Genomic DNA, 6583 nt, shown 5'->3' with positions numbered 1-6583 from the left:
TTTTGTTTTATAAGCAAGAAAATGGAATCTGTTTCTAAACACTAAAGTGGAGGGGGAAAGAAGAGTAAATGTGATCATATGAGAAGACTGATTGCATCTCTCCTAAAGATAGTCAAAGTGTTTCAAAGAAGATATAGCCATATCAGCTCCCATTTGAACATGAGGGGGAGGGTCTTGACCATGATGTCTTTTGTCTCACTGTTGGACTTGTAAACTCGGCTCTTTTGTAGGAAACAATTTCTGTTGTTCCTGTTTTTTGTTTGTTTGTTTGTTTGTTTTTGATTCCCTTGTTCCTATCAAGCTTAACAATATGACTCAACCTGAAGTAGGAATTTAACATTTGAAGCTGACAGGAATTCAGGTTAACCAGAGAAGGGTTTCCTGTATTTTTCTACCAAATACTTAAAAAATATTAAAATAACTTCAAAGCATTACAGCATTTTATGTTTTACATGTATCACTTTTTTGTTAATTAAAAACTTTATTTGATTTTATTATTAACGTTATTAAAGGTAACTTACTATGACACTTTGATTTTTTTCTGTAATCTGAAAATTGAATTATGATATTTATTGCAATGCCCCTTATTTGCTAATAATATATCAACACACATTTTTCAACCACAGACACTCAACTTGTATTGCTATATCCATAAGACACCATTGCAATATCAAGTCCTACAATGTAACAAATGTTTCTAAGAAAATATTTTCCTGCCAAATTGTCTCTTTAGAGCACCCTTAATCTCGTTATTTCTGAGGCTGTAGATAAGGGGGTTCAACATGGGGATCACCACCATGTAGAACACAGACAACACTTTGTTCTGGTCTATGGAGTAGCTAGACTTGGGCATCACATAGATGAATGTGACAGTCCCATAAAAGAGAGTGACTGCAGTGAGGTGGGAGGTGCAGGTGGAGAAGGCTTTCTGGCGGCCCTCAGTGGAGCGAGCGCATCTTCAGGATGGTGATGAGGATGTAGGTGTAGGAGACAACAATGACATGTGCTGTGAACACAATGACAGTGCCAACAGAAATAGTGGCAAGACCTATGAGGACACTGTCATCAGAACAGGAGAGTTCAACTAAAGGAGTAAAATCACAGAAAAAGTGATTGATTCTATTTGGTCCACAGAAGAAAAAAGAAAAGAAGGAAATTGTGAAGGAGGAAGCATTAAGAAAACCACTCACGTATGCTACTATAAGCAGCTGGACACAGACTTGTGTGGACATCTTCATGGAATAAAGCAGTGGACTACAGATTGCCATGAAGCTATCATAAGCCATAGCAGCCAGAACAAAGCACTCAACTGTTCCAAAGAAAGTACCTGAGCCAAGCTGAATGGCACATCCAAGGTAGGTAATGGTACTTTTCTTCACCAGGAAGTTGACAAGCATATTGGGTGTGACAGAAGATGAATAGCCTATGTCAGCAGAAGCCAAGTGGCTGAGAAAAAAGTACATGGGGTGATGAAGCTGGGAAGAGACTCTGATGAGAAGGATGGTGCTGAGGTTCCCACACACAGTCACTAGGTAGATGCACAGGATGATAATGAAGAGGATGACTCTAAGGACTGGGTCATTTGTTAAGCCCAATAAAATGAACTCTGTCACTGCAGTGTGGTTCCCATCCTCCAGGAAAGCCATGGGACAGTGTAGCTGCTGCCAGAGCAAGGCTGTGATGGAGATATTACAGGAAGGGATTTATAAAAATGACTTTATTTTCAACAACTCAATCTTAAGGTATCACAAATAAATAGATCATCAAAAATCACTGACAGTTTTATGTGACAAAATTTTAGTCAGGACTCTGGGAGTACGTTCATTTAATGTGACTTAGAATTTGAAAACAAATGCTAGCAACCTTTCTTAAAATAATGTATCTCTTGTCTTTTTAGGTATATATAGTAATATATACCTATGTGGTTTTATAAATAAAGTTTAAAAATGTGAGATTTATATAAAAAAAACCAAAAATTATAAATACCAACAAGACAGATAATGTGTAAGCACAGAATTGTGTGATGAAGACTTAAATAATGGCTAACCTTACTGCATGCTTACTAAGTACCAGAACAAGACATAGAATTTTATATATGGTTGTTTAGTTACTAACAGTTAGTATTAAGCAATATTATTATTTCTATCTTATCAAGACTATTTAATTTGAAAATGGCAAGTAGTTTATGACTACACAAGAAGTCCAGAATCAGCATATGAACCACCAGCAGGCTGAACTTCATTTAAACTTATTAAGAACTATTATTATTAGAGAGTCACAATGAAGTTTAGAGCACATACACATTTTGGATGTACAACAGAGTAGTTTTGTGGCTATGTGCTTAATACACGAAAGCTGAGCTTTCTTAGTACAATGTTCATATAGTCTATTAGTGAAGCAAGGCCACATAAAGATAAATTTTCTTACTTGAACTTAGAAAACTAGAAAGGAATCAGTGTTTTCTAATTGGAGTGTAAATATATTCACATGGTTTTCTACATAGTACAATGGCGAGTAAATATTGAACCTAAGAAATTAAGAATTTTACCCAGGTTCATCCAGCCCAATGCTACATGCACTCTTATTACTTGATTTTTGACATTATATCTTCTGTTGGGCTAACATATTGAGTGCTTATGATACTAGAATATTCTGTGAATAAGCAAAGCAGGCATTTCCACAAGAGGTTACCAATAGTTTGCCATCGAAGTATTTAAAGATAATGACTTCATTTGCTTGAGGAGTAACTTCCTGTATGCTTAAAGAAAATGCTATCTTCTGCTTTTATCAGTGGCCAGATAAATAAGAAATCTTTAACAATGAACATTACCTGAATTTTCAAAGGAGTTTGAGTATGGAAATAGAAATTGATTCAGCTATTTTTTGTTCTAGTTTCTTGCCTTATTTCACCTGATTTGTATATCCACTAAATATTACAAATTTGGATACATTTCTAAAGAATAAAATATTTCCCAAAGATAAAGTTCAAACCAGTAAACCAAATTTACCCCCAAATCCCCAAACTTACATCTTCCAACAAGAATCCATTGCAAAGTAACAAGGTCAAGGTCACTTTGCATTTATTACTGCCCAGCTGTCTATTACTGCCATTGTTTGTCGTCAAGGATGTGTCCCTGCTAAGTCTCTGGATTCAAGGGTGAATTCAAATCACTGGGGATTATTATCTCATTTCACACACACACAACTATTCTTCAAGGAGTTTGTCAATCTCAAGTGGTATTTTCTTCTTTTGTAAGAATTAACATGCTTCCATTTGATAGTTATTCAAAGAATATGGTAAATTTATCTTAGGTGAATATTAGTTTTAAGTTTATTTTAAAGTTCAGGTTATATTAGGCTAAACCAAATACAAATGTATCACTTTTGCTTCTTTCATTCAATTTTTGTTCAATTTATTACTAATTTGTTATGAATGAAATAATATAGTCTTCTGTAATTTTCTTGAACCTTCTATGATATAAAATAGATGTCTGGTTTCATTTCCATGTGTTCCTAAAAGTTGTTCTACTATGCTATAGAAGCAGTCACCTATTCTCAGGATCTGGCTGGTTGTCAACATCTGTAGTACACTTCCCATTTGAAAGGAGAATGTTCTTTTCATGCTCAACTGTGAGTGAGAGCAGTTATAATCTTGGTCATGATAACATGTTTAGAAGGCAATTTGACAGTCATATCTTATGTGCTTAACAGAACAATAGCAGTTGCTTCTCCACTGGGGTCTATGAACACACTGCTGTGGTCTTTTGACTTGGCTTACAGTAAATATCAGATGTTACAAAGCAGTTGTTTTCATACATGGCTTTCATGCCTTATTGAACCAGTGTGCACATATTGCCTAGCATAGTGTTACTAGAGTAGCATGCAAAGACCACACCCAACAAGTGACACTTTCTCTCAGTAGCCTTTATGGCATCTTCCAGCAGTATGAAATCCAATCAGAAAGGAGAGATCATCCAGTTCAGTACCAGCCTAAATTTCTCTATGTCATGCTGCTAAGTAAGTGGTGTCCTCAGTGAAAGGAACTCACCATATAGTTCTCATATGCAACTCAATGCAGTAGCCATAGCTTTTATAGTTTGTAGCACCTTGGGTGATCTTCACAGGCCATGACTTAGAGAGATAGCCCAATCCTTTTACTGATACTTTCACCAAACATCCTTTTGGCTTGTGGGAGTGCCCTTTTGCACTCATGCATAGTGTCTTTGTATAAACTCTTTAAGTCATGTCTTCACTATTTTTCCAGATGAACTTATAAATCTGTCAAGAAACTAACCTTATGGAATTAACCTATTAGTGTTAGGGTCCACAAGAAGTTATATACAAGACCACTAAACACATATGTAATCAACAAGAACATTTAATTTCTTGAGAATAGAAATTCCATCACCCTGGGGTCAAACCGTCTGGCAAAGTGGCTAAATAGTGAACCTGAGAGAAGTTTGCAGGCTTCTTTTAAGCAAGATTAGGGGAATTTCGGAGAGGTGAGATTAGTTTGGGGCTGAGTGGGAGGGAGGTATAAATAAAAATGTTTATAGGTTGTTAGAGGATTGGTAGGTGGCTCTAGTGCGTAGGGACTTTCCAGTGTCAGGGTATGGGAGAGCTCTTTAGCTAGCAGAAGGCTGTAGGGTGCCTGCTGCTTGCTTGCCACTGAGTTGTTTTCCAGAGAACTATCTGCTCAGTTCCAGTAAATGAAAACTGAGGCCTGGTCTCTGGCAGAGCTACTAGGAGCCTGTCTTCTTTGCCCTCTGATTCCCCGTGAGTAGTGTACCATCTCAAATCCTGAAAATGTATCCTCCAGAACTATAGGCTTGTATTGTTTTAGAACCATCATATGGGCCATGGAGATCTGCTCCTTTACAAACCTGACTATGACATTAATGATGCAAGGTCTGCAAACTAAAGCCAATAGTAAGAGGACCAAGGGCCCAGCCAAGGCTGATAGAACAGATAACCAGGGTGACCAGTTGAATAGAAATTCATACCATCCTTCATTTTATTGTTTTTCTAGTTTTTTGTCATGTAACTTTTTTCTTTTTAGGTTCATGGAGTCCTTTTTAATTCCTTGAATGCTTAGCATAAAAACAGCATTGTTCTCCCAGAGCTAAACATAAACCCCACTGCCCCCCCCCCTCCGAGACAAAGTTTCTCTGTGTAGCTTTGCGCCTTTCCTAGAACTCGCTTTGTAGACCAGGCTGGCCTCAAACTCACAGAGATCTGCCTGGCTCTGCCTCCCGAGTGCTGGGATTAAAGGCATGCGCCACCAGTGCCTGGCTAAACCCCACTGTTGAAGGAACAGGAAGTCTAATCCTCTTCTATTATGGAAGACTACCTCAGCTAAAGAGGAGAGTGATTCCTCTAGATAGGTGATGGGTTTTCTAGGGTGGCTATGTCTTTATCTATGGCCATGCTCAGAATCCTGTAATGTTGCTCTTAGAGGATGAGGGCTGAGGTTACAATGCCTATGTTCTGGAGATGCCTAAGTCTATGAGGAAGGATATTGGATAGCTGTGAAAACCTCCTCTTTGGCCCATCCTAGTGGTTCTAGCCAATGAAGAATCTCTTCCTCAGGGAAATTGGCTATCCTAGGGACTGGCTGTACCAAGGCACAGACACCCCAAATGTCACTTAAAACTTGGGCATGTATACAGGGGGTTAAGCCTGTGGTGCAGGCCCACCAGACATCATCATGGAAAATTAAATACACCATCCCCATTGGACTCTAAGTTTTATTGCAGAGGTTGAAATAACTAGGTGGAGGTTGGCACATGCAGAGGCCATTTCCCATCACAAATTGTAAGATAAGATTTTCTTTGCCCGAGTGTTGCCATCTGCATGACTGCATGTCAGGGGAGTTGGTATAACTTCCCATTATTGCAATCTCCTTGTAAAATAGGAGGGTTTTGTGTCCAAGCAGTGCCAACAAATCTTAATGAGGCTTGTGGCATTTGGAACCACATAAGTAGCTTTCAGTAGGTTAACGATGCCTGGATTAGAGGGTAGGTTCACGGATGCAGCCTCAGAGGCCTTATTTTATCATGTCCAGAGCAAACATAAAAATGGATGACTTCTTGAAACATAGCAGCATCAGGTACCTTAGTCCAACCATAAAGTCAAAGTATAGATCAGGAAACCAGGTCCCTAAAGGGAGCCTTGGGATGATTTCTTCTAGCTACTTCATGACTACATTGCAGCCATCTTGTAAAAGCTGGGAATGCCTCAGTATATCCTGATCCGTATCTATAAAAACCAGCAAGTATTTATAGCCATATAGTCATGGTTTTACCTTTGAAGTTAATCTCCCAGTTGACACTGGGCCAGATTCCCACTTTCTTGTGTCTAGTTCTTATGACTTCACTGTTTTTATTACAAGACAGCATGTGATACATCAGTCTACAGCTTCTGTCATTTTAGACTTAAGGTCAAAACCTTAAGATGTTTTCTTCTCAAAAGATCTTATATTTTTCTTCCTCCCATGTTGGTATTCTGATGTATTGGTCAGACTAGTTGAGTGACAAAGTCTGATGAGAGGATAAGACATTCATCAGGGGTCATGAACTATCCT

The 6583-nt window shown here is 38.3% G+C and overlaps 1 pseudogene; it reads right to left on the bottom strand.

Moving 5' to 3' along the window:
• Positions 1 to 697: 697 nt before the first annotated feature.
• On the bottom strand, positions 698 to 1647 carry LOC118576381 (annotated as a pseudogene).
• Between the last annotated feature and the right edge of the window lie 4936 nt (positions 1648 to 6583).

This window comes from Onychomys torridus, unplaced genomic scaffold (assembly GCF_903995425.1).
Source record: "Onychomys torridus unplaced genomic scaffold, mOncTor1.1, whole genome shotgun sequence".
Lineage (NCBI taxonomy): Eukaryota > Metazoa > Chordata > Mammalia > Rodentia > Cricetidae > Onychomys > Onychomys torridus.
Note: the sequence above shows the minus strand (reverse complement) of the source record. Positions and strands in the feature narration are given on the sequence as shown.